At 31.5% G+C, this 14611-nt stretch overlaps 1 long non-coding RNA gene across 1 annotated transcript; it reads right to left on the reverse strand.

Moving 5' to 3' along the window:
* On the reverse strand, window positions 1-2949 carry LOC139527391 (uncharacterized). The gene is made up of 3 exons (XR_011665349.1): window positions 2799-2949; window positions 2141-2207; window positions 1-1005 (listed from the first exon to the last, which is right to left on the reverse strand). It is a non-coding gene; the product is annotated as an uncharacterized lncRNA (long non-coding RNA).
* Between the last annotated feature and the right edge of the window lie 11662 nt (window positions 2950-14611).

Below are 14611 nucleotides of genomic sequence, written 5' to 3' on the forward strand. Positions count from 1 at the left end.
TCCGGCCATATTGAGTGGACCAATTCGGAAGTACCAGGGCAGTGCAATTTGAGGGGAGGGGCTTTTCTTGTCCATGTTGAAGAACTACGAAAGGAACCCAATGAAAAGTGTTCACTTAAGACATGTTTAAGACTTTCTGTGTCCCTTCCCACAACAGATCGTTGAAATCAGTACGCATTGATGATAATAGATAACAAAATATGTAGAATGTATCATAACCACTACTCAGGGCGCAGAACCCACAGCCAAGAGATAGGCGAATACGCTTCGTTCGTGCATTTTGTCTTAAAGGATAATAGTTATGCTAGGTAACCTTTTTAAGTAGTGCTATTCTGAACATTTATATTAAGGTTATAAAAATAAGCCTATGGTTCAACAAATAAAATAAACTACATGTATTTACATTGGATAGCTTACATAAAGTACAGTAACAACATGATGAACCAGTTCTTCGATGAATTATTGAAACTTAAGTTCAACAAAGACCTTTATAGAATATGTATTTACTATACTTCTAACTGAATGTGTCTTATCACAGAATATTACTTACTATGAATTCCATGTTAGATAGATGCAAGATTGATTGATTTATTTCAAGATTAACAATAATCATCAATATATTTCCATAGTCTACATCTTCAGTCATGATTTTCACATCATCAGCAACATATATTCAATAATATTGTTCAAATTTGCAATCTATTTTAACCTTATACAATAATTAGTTTTATGTTTTCAAGAAAGACTTTACAATTCAATACTTGTAAAGATTTCAACTAGATCACAGTCAATTGAAATATGTTTTCATCATCATTTTTCACACACAGGGAAAACAAATTCCCCCTTAAATCATGATCAACAAAATCAAGTTCAACATATCACAGATATATCAATAGATTTCTGAAGAATGAGCATCACCCATAAACAAGTTCTTTGTACATATCTGAGCTTTGTTTACTATACTGGTCTTGGTTTGATACTAGAGATAATTGCTGTTCACACCATCTGAAAAAAAGGAATAAATCAATGTTTTGCCAATTCTAAAAGGTTGCAAGATAAGTCCACATATTTCAGTTCTTTGACCAGTTCTCAGCTATGTTAGCTGTTGCAATAGTAGATACAGTGAATTAAGTAATTTTCGTGGGTACCAATTTCCATGGATTGAGAAAAACATGCATTTTTCTGGATAATTTGATTTTGTGGATTTGCCAAACTTATTACAAATCTGTAATTCATTAAACATTTAAATTATAACTAGTGGTAACTAGTACCCATAAAATTCCAACAAAAGTGTTACCCAATGGCAATGAATAATAATAAAACTACAGTAAACTTTTTAAAAGTTGTACCATTTCTATTGCTTGTAATTATTTTTATGCTGCTGTAAGATCTCCTTTCTTATAGATCACATAACAACATTTGTGTTGCCTTTTTTATTAAATAATAACTTTACAAAATGAAAATAAATGTTTATTGAAGTAACTGTATGGTAAAATGACATTCTTTTTTGTGAGTTTTCTAATTTTTTTATATAAAAGAATATGATGTATTTCCATAAACTCAATAAAATCGTCACTAGTTTATGATAGATATTTCAATTGTTTGTTCATGTTTAATCATTACATGGACTTCATCAAAATAATGACTTTACAGTCAGAAACCAGGTTGAAATAGAACAAAAGAATTAAAGCCCTTTGTTAGAGAAGGCGATAAATGCTTACTATAATGTTTACCAAAGTGACTAAAAATTTAAAATTTAATAAAAACAGACAAAATTACAATTTTCTTCTCAATTACAAAGTGTTTTTATTTTCAAAACACCATTTGAATAAGTTTTCAATTTATCTAGTACATAGTTAAGCAGAACAATTAGATATCTAGTCGACAAAATGGGTATCTTTCAAGTTGGATGTAGAAAATGCATAACCTGCGATTTTTTTCTTCAAAAACCACAGACGGAAAACATATCAATCTTTTAGTTCATTAATTTTCGTGTCTACCCTTCCGTTGTATTTTTATATTTTTGTTTGCTGTAAACCAAACACATCAACTTTTTTTGGCAATTAAACAAAACTGACATCATGAAACTAACTATCTTTCACAGTCGTCATCAGTTTCTGTTTCATTCCATAATTATTACCTTTTACATGCATAGATATCAACTGGTGACATTCCACAGCTCTCTGTATGTTCAATCATTAATGTTCCTGAAATAAATGTAGAAATGGTCAATTGTGAAACAATTATCAGACATTTTCATCTTCACATACATTTTGAAATCTGTCAATTCTTTCCTTTTTTAAAGAACATGACCTTCTAAACAGCAGTAGCCTCACCTTATACAACTCCCACTTAATAGAAATGAAAATCTGCAACTTATCACACTTACGTAACAAAAAATTTAAAAATGAACAAGTATCAAATTAAAAGGTGTGGTGTAAAAACTTACTTTAATACCACATCTTTTTTTTTATATTCAATGTAATCAAATATCATTTACTGTGGGTTAATTTATTTTTGTGGTTCTCATTTTCATGGATTAAGGAAGACTTACATTTTCATGGATATTTGATTTTGTGGTTTTTCCAATTTCTGCCTACAAAGCCTATTAAAAATGTGTTATTCGTTGAACATTTGATTAATAATTTTGTGGTTAATCTTTTACCACAAAACCCACGAAAACTTTCCTAATTTTAGTGACATTCTGCATCAGTCTTTTTTAGTCGCTTATGATCCAAAATTTTAGAAAAACTCTTGGCAATCTCGACAATGATAAAATAGATTAAATGAATACTTACCCATGTATATTCTAGACAAACTATAAGACAAATCTCTAGCAGCAAAAGTCAAAACATCCAAATTTTCCTAATTTGTTGTAACAAAATGCAAAACTGATTTCAAAGCCATCTGTAACTTCTCTGCTTCTTTCGATAACTCTGAAGGTGTACTGGATAGTGTATTCCGGCTAAAGGGGTGTTCTAGTTTTAATTCAAATGATGCATAGGATCTAAAATTATGCCACAACAATAACCCTCAATAGCAGACAGGCATAGAAAGGATCTCATGAGTTTCAAATTAATCAATGAATTTGGGAATCCAGAGCAATCATTCAATATGATACCCCTTGAAGTCAAGAAAACTATACGCATTCGCATAATTACTTAAACAAACCCTAGATTTGTGATTTCGTAGCAAGGAAGTATATTCAATATTATAAAACGACCTAGACGGTTCTCCATTTCTGCATGGATACAATATAAAATATCAGTTTTATAACAGTGACATATAACATGTAAGAAAAACTCCACTTCAGTTCTTATATTACAGAAATAGATTTATCGAAATTCAGAGAACTCTCGCATTTTATCAAAACTAGGGAATTCCCTCTGACGTGTTTCCATAGGTTATATAACACCATTAGATTGTATGGGCGCAACCATTTTATGAGCATAACATGGTATTCAGAATTAAGAGTATGGCTAATTCTGATTGGTTGATATGTGAACCCGTAATTTTTTATTATTGGAGATTTCGTGCATTCTGCATTATATCATAGGCAAAAACAAAATTCCTTAGCCTTAACGGAAATGAGCTGTCTTTTTAACGCTAGGACAGGACACGTTTTTTTAACTGCAAAATTAATAGGCATGGGAGATAAGTACAAACTACTTTAAGAAAAGCAACGCGAACCTATATTTTTTTAACCAAAAAATACTGTCCAAATATCTTTTCTGTGATTCTAGCAAGGTTTCGTTTAAAAAATCAACTTTCTAAAGTCTGTATCTCAAAAAAGGCTATCATTGTCGCCTATGGGTAAATTAATTGTTTATATCAATCTATACAGTCGACATTGCTTTATCAGAGTTCTCTAAAAGTGTCAAAAACAGTAGTTTTACTTGAAATTTGATGTGAAACCGTATTTTTTGGTGATAAATGAATAATCGATAAACTAGTTTTAAGCTAGAGTCTGTTTCATATTTGTATTGCGTTTTACCTTGGAAAAAAGGGTGGGCTCGACTTTTTACTTACTGTGCAGAGAATATGTCATTTTCTGAACTTCTGCTAATTTGTGTTTGAATAAAACACGGTTACGTCTAGAGTTTGGACACAAACATCGATTTTTAAACATGACAATCTCGACACAAGTGCTGTTATTGAAATAACGAATATTAGTGAAAATGTACAGAAATGGTCCCCTCCGAACATTGAAATGTTCACTCAAATGGCAAACTATGAAAATTTAAAGACATGACATTCTGTAGTTAATGAATATTTTTCGATGTTTAAACACCAATATTGACACATTTTCATATTTTGAATGGCTATATTTAGATATAGGAAGATGTGGTGTGAGTGCCAATGAGACAACTCTCCATCCAAATAACAATTTATAAAAGTAAACCAATATATGTCACTGTACGGCCTTCAACACTAAGCCTTGGCTCACACCTAACAACAGGCTATAAAGGGCCCCAAAATTACAAGTGTAAAACCTTTCAAACAGGAAAACCAACGGTCTAATATATATTAAAAAAAAACAGAAACGAAACGAGAAACACGTATAAATTACATAAAGTATGTATCTCAAAAAAGGCTATCATTGTCACCTACGGGGAAATTAATTGTTTATTTCATTCTATATGTATAAAAACACTAATCATTCTAAATATAAACACTGCTTAGTTCTGATTTCCATGTTGTTAAAAACACGCATGTAAGACGAGGGAAATATCGAAACAAGACGATTATGAGAAGAACAGTATAGGACAGTTGTTTAGATTCAATCCGTTTGTGGGTTTTTTTAAGCAAGACAATCTTAAGAATCTGAGATGTTCCTTAATGTTTAGAATAAAACGGTTGACGTGAGGGCATGGCCCGGAGTTAATGGTAAAAGTCTGCAGACTGCTTGAAAGCAATCGTATCATTAAAACACACTGAACATATTTTGATGAATTTATTGGCTGGTCTTTTATTATCTGTTCTTTTCAAAGGGACTATTTCCTTTATAGGTATATTATGTCTTGATACCGATACAAGAAAAAAATGTACAAATTCTTACCTCTGTAAGAAAATTTGGTAACCCAGTCTCCTCTATATATCCCTGACCTCCAAAACTTTTCGAACCTTCTGAACTTATTGTCATAGCCTTAAATAAATTAGAAAAAATTAGGATTGTTGTAATGTGAGGATTACATGTATCAAACAACAGTTGATGTATATTTGGAAAATATAACAGACTTTTATTCTGGTAAAGAGTGAATTAGTACCTTTATTTTATAAAACAAATTACCTGTGTCAAATGGCAAATTGTTTTACTGAGAAAAAAATGAAACCTTTTGCTATCATAAAACAAAGAATACATCAATTTTCAGGGATTTGTCAATTTGTAAATAGGTATTTGCTACTTCTTCACTAAGCATGTAGCATTAAGAAGTAAAAGAATGATTGGACCCTAGTCAGAATAATGTGTCAATGTACAGTGACATAATTTTTTTGTGGACTGTTTCCTTGTGAACATGCACATTAAATATCTGATTCAGTTTGTTAGTCTGGTAACATAAACTCATCATAGATACTAAGATTAAAATGTTGTATGCCAGATGAGTGTTATGTCTTAAAAGACTCATCAGTGATGCTCGAACCTAATAAATGGAGAATGTGACCCTTTGGGCCAGGTGAGCTAATAATAAGTGAAGTTAACTTACTTTTGTTTAAGTTTAAAGCAGACAGACCTTTCCTAATACAACAGTCTTTGTTGTCACCTGATTGCAACACTTTCAACGAGAATGTGTCCATAGTACACGGATGCTCTATCGGCAAAAAGAGTCATAATAAGCATTGGAAGATTTAGATATCAAGTAGGTCCCATAAGGTTTTGATTGAATTTCATGCAATCGTTACCTGAAAACTACCTCAACTAAAAATTTTAACCTGAAGCAGGACAGACAGACGAATGAACAGACGCAAGGACCAGAAAACATAATGCCCATAAATAGGGCATTAAAATACCAAAGTAAACACAAAACAAGAAAAATGACTAGTGGGAGTATCTTAGATGCACCTACATATACAAAATAAAACATACGAATACATGGGGTAAGTCCATCAATTTTGGAGATACAGATGTGGACAGACCAAGATAATGAGCAATGACCTTTAAAAACACAACAAGTCTAGATAGGCAAAAATTATATTAGGTTTACCTGTGTATAATTTGATAAGAGGTGTGAGTAATCTTAGTAAGTGTTATTCATCTTTAGTAGCTTAACCACTCTCTTGTTTACTTAACAGTAACACTGCATAGAATAAAAACAAGGTGGCAGCTCTCACTTCAGTCTGTTAATAGTAAAATGTATATCTTAAAATTGAGAATGTAAATAGGGAATCTTAACCATTCGTCATCCACTTTAATATTTCATTTATGAGAAGAAATAAATGCACTAGTTTCAAAAAAATCGAATAGGTAAAAATGAATGATCTCTTTCATGCAGACTTCCATATCCCCTAAAGATTGCACAAACAGTTGTCTACTGTTGAATATGTATGTCGACTCTTTTGTTTTTGCGTGTATTTGTATTCATTGATATATAAATAGGTACATCTGAACCAGTGACAACTCTACAACAGATTATATCCATCTGATCACCATGAGTAAGGGTGATACAAGGCTGAACACTCATTCTGTATACATTATTTGTCTTATTAACAGCTTAACAATGTTAGGTCCTCCACAAAGTTTTGCTCTTCCCAGGCAATTAGAACTCATGCTACTGAGACATTGTGGCACCAAATTGCCTAGCACTATGTCCAGTGTGCTAGACCTCATCTCGACTTAAATCGATCATTTGGTGGTCAGTTGATACCTTTAATTTTGTTTTCTCTAGCGTCGTAACAAAGTACATGATATATAAGGCATACAAATGGAAATTAAAGATCAGCTGAATTATATATATATTTCATATCTTCTTTTCAAAAATTGAATGGTTGATTACTTTAGATTGTTTGGATTTGATATAATGTTTAGGGACAATCTAATATAAAACTGACCATCCAATGAATAATTAACTCCAATCTAGTCAGGGTTTGGACATGTAGTGGATAATTGTACAGTGGATTACCAAAAGCTTCTCTCTTTGAACTGTAGTCTTTAGATAACATTATTAATCTGAAAATAAATGTGACTTAGTCTATATAAACAGAAGCTCACTTGTCTTTTAACTGTCATGATGAAATATCTCGTTTCTGAACAAAAACAATCTGTTTTGGACATGAGGGATTTTACACAGAACTATTGTCCTCAGGTTTTGTAAAGTTTAAAAAAAAGTTTTATTAAATTAAACATTAGATTTCTTCATTAACCATTTAACGTAAATAAATATAACAATGTATGATCCTATATTAGAGCCAAATTGTAGGTCTTCATGCAAACTTTAAAATAAAATACTTCGCCGATTTCTTTTTTTATTTGAACAAGGTAAGAAACTTTCTTCACTCGCTTCTATTCAAAAGTCCTTTAAACTGCCTCCCTAGTACATGCAGTATTCAACATGATTATAATAACTTCAAAAATTATTGTAATGTTTTTATCACCATCATTCATGGGGAAAATGTGACAGTACATGTATTACCGTTGGAAAACATTAATGAAACTTGCCTTCATAATTTCAGAATGGATTTTCCTTCATAAAATCTTAGGCAAATGGCTTTTATCAGATTTCATATTTCTTTCTAGTTGGCAAGGATTCTCATTTATAAATGCACACATTAATTTCTTGATTGTCAGGATATGAATTCATCAAAAGGTATATGTTCCTATGACCAATAAAGGTAAGAAAATGAAAAAAACGAACAACTTTAATTGGACAGCCTCTTTTAGTTGAGCTGAAATCAATTTAGACTTACTTTCTCATGCTTGAACATACAGCCACAGTATTGTGTATTCTTGTCAATGTTAACATACTGGAAATTCCTGCTACACATTTGCCTACGTCTGAAATCGACAAAAATTGCAAATGTTCAGAAATAACTTATATGATGGTAAAAGGCATACCATTTGGCAAGTTGTATTAGTACTGTCAACAAACAAGGATTTCACAAAATATATATTATTTATTACCTATAATAGTTATCAAGGTACCAGGATTATAATGTAGTTTGCAGGATTATAATTTAGTACGATAGACGCGCGTCTCGTCTACATCAGACTCATCAGTGACGCTCATATCATATTAAGAGCCAAAAAGTACAAAATTGAAGAGCATTGAGGATCCAAATTGTGCCAAATACGGCTAAGGTAATCTATGCTTGGGATTAGAAAATCCTTAGTTTTTCTTAAAATTTAAAGTTTTGTAAACAGGAAATTTATAAAAATGACCACATTATTGATATTCATGTTAACACCGAAATGTTGACTATTGGTCTGGTGATACCCCTGGGGACGAAACGTCAACCAGCAGTGGCATCGACCCAGTAGGGTAGATAGTTATAAAAGGTACCAGGATTATAATTTAGTACGCCAGACGCGCGTTTCGTCTACATAAAACTCATCAGTGACGCTCATATCAAAATCTTTGTAAAGCCAAACAAGTACAGAGTTGAAGAGCATTGAGGATTCAAAATTCCAAAAAGTTGTGCCAAATACGGCTAAGGTAATCTATGCCTGGGATAAGAAAATCCTTAGTTTTTCTAAAAATTTAAAGTTTTGTAAACAGGAAATTTATAAACATGACCACAGTATTGATATTCATGTCAACATCTAAATGCTGACTACTAGGCTGATGATACCCTCGAGGACGAAACGTCTACCAGCAGTGGCATCGATCCAGTGTTGTAAATAGTTATTAAAGGTACCAGGATTATAATTTAGTACGCTAGACGCGCGTTTCGTCTACATAAGTCTCATCAGTGACGCTCATATCAAAGTATTTGTAAAGCCAACCAAGTACAGAGTTGAAGAGCATTGAGGATTCAAAATTCCAAAAAGTTGTGCCAAATACGGCTAAGGAAGCTATGCCTGGGATAAGAACATCCTTAGTTTTTCGTATAAATAACATGAATAAGGTGGCACATTAAGTCCATTAGCAACTGTGTATAAAGGGCATTTTACAACCATTACATGCATGCTGAAATGACTGCAATATGAAAATGACATATCAAGTAACTACATGTATTGAACAATTTACATTTAGCTGTTTTAACTGTGAAAAACCTGCCTTGTGATATTATTTATTTTTCTATGCATCGATAACATATTTAGTGGATTGTAGTAAATTGTAGTACATGGTTGTCAAAGTCTCAAAACAATCCTTTGTTAAATTAGTTCAAACATTCAAAATTGCGGGTTTACTATGTTTACCTTTACCAACGAAATCCACAAAGATAAAAAACGTACAGATGTTTATGAACCTTGAAATACAAACGATATGACTTATCTCAAAGATAAAGTCGATGATCAAACTATTCTGGAATTTGGACGGATACAAAATGCAAAGAGGTTAACCTGTGACCTGACTTATCTGTAGTACCTCTAATACTCTTATAATATAGCTTTTGAATATTCTACATTCATGAATCCAAAAAATAGCTTCGTATGCATGCAAATCATAGCGTGCTTTTTGTTATTTTTGAAAAAATTTCAGCTATTACTTAATATAACAGTTGTAAGTACACAGTTGTAATGTTCAAACTTGACAAATAAAAAGGTAAGATAAAACAATAACCCTTTTACATAAATACGATACTAAGACCCCATTAATTTGTCATTTTATCAATAATCAACCATATGTTACTTTTGTAATACTAAAATTGACAATGATATCAATATCATATATCTTTCAATACAAAAGGGGCCAATAGAGCAGTAGTAACAATAAGTTATTCAAGATGTTTATCTGATCTTATTATACTTGTTCTCACACTTTGATAAATGTTTAAACGCAAAACTGTTTTATCTAAATACAAAGACGGCATACTCATAGTATTCATTTTGAAGTTAGTTGATTAAAAGCGTTCTATTAAATTGCATAAGTGAAATATGATGCGCTTCTAAGCTATGGTTTAGTAACGTAATTGAGTGACATTATAATAACAAACAAAATAAACAGACTGTATGAGTGAAATTGGCAATGAAACTATGGATTGCTATTAACGTAACTGAGTGACATTCACTACCGAACTATGGACTGCTAGTAACGTAGCTGACTATACAGCTAGACACTTGAAGAGGTTAGTACATAATTTATAAAGACTGCACTGTACTTTATACATGGCAAGCATTTGGTTTATAATGTCATGCGTCCGAGATGATTTTCTGATACTACTTTCATCCGGAACATCCAAACTTAAACATGTATTACAACGTTAGAAACTTGAATACTAAGACATAAAGACTGAAATAGAATATACAAATTCAACTTGCCTGAGGGAGTTGAACCTTAGTTTCTTAATCATTTCTAAAGCGGTAAATGTGACAAACAAAATGTCATTTATATGAATATATATATTTTGATTGATCCAATACTAACTATTCAAATTATTGGCGAAGTATAGTAAATTGAATGATAACTAAGGAATAACAGGACTGTAGTTGAAGAGTTGCCACCGTCAATTGTAGATTTGACGGTCGCAAATGCAGTTTTACGTGGCAACTCTTCAACTACAGTACTGTTATTCCGATTCTGATGCATTACAAAAAGAAAAAATACGATAAAACTTGAAAAAATGTCTAAATTTGTCAAATAAAAAAAAATCCGTGAAACTTCATGAATGCTTTTGGCACAAAGACTGCATGTCTAAACGTGACGTCATACAAATGAAAACTTACAAACTGGAGGTTATAATGTTACCTGTACGCTTCAAATTTGGTTAAAATGACATTAAAACGGCGAATTCGAGGTAAGTGTTGTCCTATTTTCGATTATATAGTAGTAATCGAACATTTGTTGATTCATCAATTCAAAATGGCGGGTCTCTCCTTAGTTACGCCTGGTCAACTGTGGATTTGACGTCAACTTTTAGCCAATGAAAAAAATTGTTATATCCAAATTGCATTAGAATGTGTATTTTCCTTATTTAAAGTTTACTTTGAAAAGTAATACAAAAGCGATTTTGGTAAAATACCTTTGACGTTTAACTTTATTTCCTATCTACATTAGCAGTTATAAGATCATCAAATGCATCTTTAGCATATAAAACAAGATATTAAAAATTTATATTGAAAAAAGTAAAAACACAAAAATACTGAACTCCGAGGAAAATTCAAAAAGGAAAATCAAAAATCAAAAGCCAAAATCAAAAGTCCAAACACATTAAACGAATGGTTAACAACTGTCATATTCCTGACTTGGTACAGGCATTTTCTAATGTAGAAAATGGTGGCTTGAACCTGGTTTTATAGCTAGCTAAACCTCTCACTTGTATGACAGCCACATCAAATTCCATTACAATATCAACGATGTATGAACAAAACAAACATACTCAAAGAGTACAAATGTCAAAAAATAGGGGTACAGCAGTCAATATTGTGTTATCATCTTAATATCACTATAAAAACAACAAATGTAACGAGAAGCACAAAAAGGCATAAATGATAGAAACATATTGAGTTAGGTTATACTTTTGAACTACCATACTTAGAAATTCAGTTTGTAATTATCATTTCTTATATCTTTACTACACCATTTGCAACTTAACTTTTCAACTAAAACACATGTCTTTATATTGACGACTTTATGTTTCAACTTCTTGTTCCAATAATTGATTTGTTAATATACAATCGTCTCTAACTTGTGAACAAAGAAATGATAGAAATAATATATACTGAGCGACAAAAGAAAGGATACACTTTTATTTTAAAAGTACAGATATCAAAATGAAACTTGATACACGCGTTAATTAGGTAAAACTACGTCCCATACATATTGATTTTCCCCCTGTACAACAGGTGAGTTCTTCACAGTTTTTAAATTCTAAATTTGGTGAATTTGCACGAGCAGAGAAATCTGTTAGTAAAATTCGACTTAATTTGATGTTGTTCCAAACCTGTTACTGTATCCAGTCGTAAGTTCACAAAATTTCAAGATAAAATTTCAAAATGACCCGTCTTACACCCGCACTACGGGTATGACTTCCGTGTCAAGAGCAATTGGCTGTAAACGCTTGACATTATATCGGCTACAGCAGAGATTCCAAGGGACTGGATCAACGACGGATGGACGTCAGTCAGGGCGGCCACGGTTTACAACAATACTGCAAGAATTGTCCCAAACATTACAACAGGAGTGGAACAACATGCCTGAGGCTAAAATTTCCAAAATTGTCTTGTCAATGCGACGTAGGCTCCAAGCAATAATTAATGCCAAACTGTAAACATGTGATGAAGCGTACTGTTATTCGAGATATTTTATCTCATCTGTCGATTTTGAAATTGTGCCAAAACTGTTACTCCGCTGTACTTTATTTTTTTAGTATGCATATTTCATTGTTAGTCATTCATACATTTGTTATTGTTAATTATATTGTAAAACCTATTTGTTGAAAATTTGACAATAAATAAGTGTATTGTTTCTTTTGTCGCTCAGTATATACCAAATATCGTATCACTTTAAATACAAAAGAGGTCAATTAAAATAAGTAATTAAAGATTTGTCTTTGTTTGATTTAAACCTTATATTATTGTTCATGTGGAATGACCATATCTAATGCATTACCTTTTTAACAAACTTTGTTAAATGTTTACACGCAGTATTGTGCTGTAAAAATACAAAGATTACCTACCTACAATTATTATGTTGAAGTCATGTGATTTAAAGCTTTGATATTAATTGTATCGCTGAAACTGTAAACTATCAAACTTTGAACTACACTAGTAGAGTCAGCTAACTGACATTCTACCGATATGCTGAATAAACAAATATATAATTAATATTTTATGAAGACTGTGTGTAAGTTTGAATGTTCCTTTTGTTTCTGTTGCTTGTCTTTCGTTAGGAAATACTAGAAAATACGGTCAAGTACTGACTATCTAATCAAGCTTTTTAATGACACTCATTTGCATCCTATCCATACAATTTAATAACCGGATAATCATACATTGTAAAGAATTCATTGTGTATGTTTAAAAAAAAACTTCATGTTTCCTTATTTTTTTCATAAGGTTTTTAGACGTTTAATTCAGATTGATCAAAGCACCAACCTAGTATTGTTCTCATACCCGTTCTTTTCAATACCAATGATTACTTAACTTTTGCTATTCTTAAAATAAACATTTAACATTTAGGTTAAACCTTAAATCATTTGACACCGTGAATTAGATGTCGATATCAATGTTTGAAAAATATCTTACACTCAGGATTTGGAAACAATCGAATTTCCAAGCATACTTGAACTGTAGATTATACGGTAATTATCTAAAACGTGTCTTACATATTTGATAAGTTTATTTACACTTACGAGTTAGTTAGATTTTAAAACAATCAAATTTGAAGGCACACTTAAGGAGGAGGCCCGGTAAAACCCTTGTTTAGCCCAAAAATATAGCAGTTTTTACTAGTTTTAGTCAGTTATTTAAAAGGAGGATACTTTAATTTGTTACATAAATATGTGACAAAACAATGATCTAGCATCATTAATTCAGACAAAAGTACGGAAATCTTCACAATTTCATCATTTGTACTTAATTTAGAATGGTTTGTTTCTAAAATGGAAGTGATCGACCTTATGATCAGTCTTAATGTATAAATATATATCGTGTTTGATAATAATACATAACATATTTAAGTGGTTGAGACTATAACATGAATGCGGCCACTAACTTTTGAAACAAAAAACATCTGAAAAGAGACGTTTTCTGGCATATTTGATAGATTTTTCATAAACATATAGTACCTAAGAGGCTTTTTTGCCAGAGCCTGCAAAAATAGCCACTGTCTAGTTCTAATGTAGACGAAACGCGCGTCTAGCCTATTAAATTATTATCTTGGTACCTTTGATAACTATTAACATATTATATGTAGGATATTAAAAAATCTCATTTATTCACATTGTATTGTAAATCATGCTTTTACTTGTGGATATTTGTTTTTAGTGTACATGCAAACGTATCACAATATCATGCTCTCTGTTGGGGTTATTTATTTTTACGTTTTCATATACCTTTTCCTCTATCGAATGATCAAATGATCATGACAAATATTCTTATTTTCTATAAAATAGCAGCCGAATACTGTAAAATGGGACGGGATATAAAAAGTATACCTAATTCTGAGGTTTACTTTATAAAAGTTGTACTGTCATACAAAAACAGCAGACCATTTCTCTTAATTGTTCGTTAACAAAACTGTTGAAACAAAATCTGCCTTTCCGCCAAAAAATGACAAAAAAATTAACAAAGAAAAAACATTTTCCGTCTTTCATAAATAAAGTTGATACAAAACATTACTGACCTAGTGAGTTGTATTGTTCAAACATCGTTACAATTCATTTGTGTTTTGCTTCCTGTAATTACATGTGCAGTAATATTTGTATTCCAACTAGAAAATAATTTCTAACGTTTATATATCTAGTTTAATTAGTGAGTTTTATTTATAAGCTATGAGCATAATGAAACCGAAAA

The sequence above is a fragment of the Mytilus edulis genome, chromosome 6, assembly GCF_963676685.1.
Source record: "Mytilus edulis chromosome 6, xbMytEdul2.2, whole genome shotgun sequence".
Classification (NCBI taxonomy): Eukaryota; Metazoa; Mollusca; class Bivalvia; order Mytilida; family Mytilidae; genus Mytilus; species Mytilus edulis.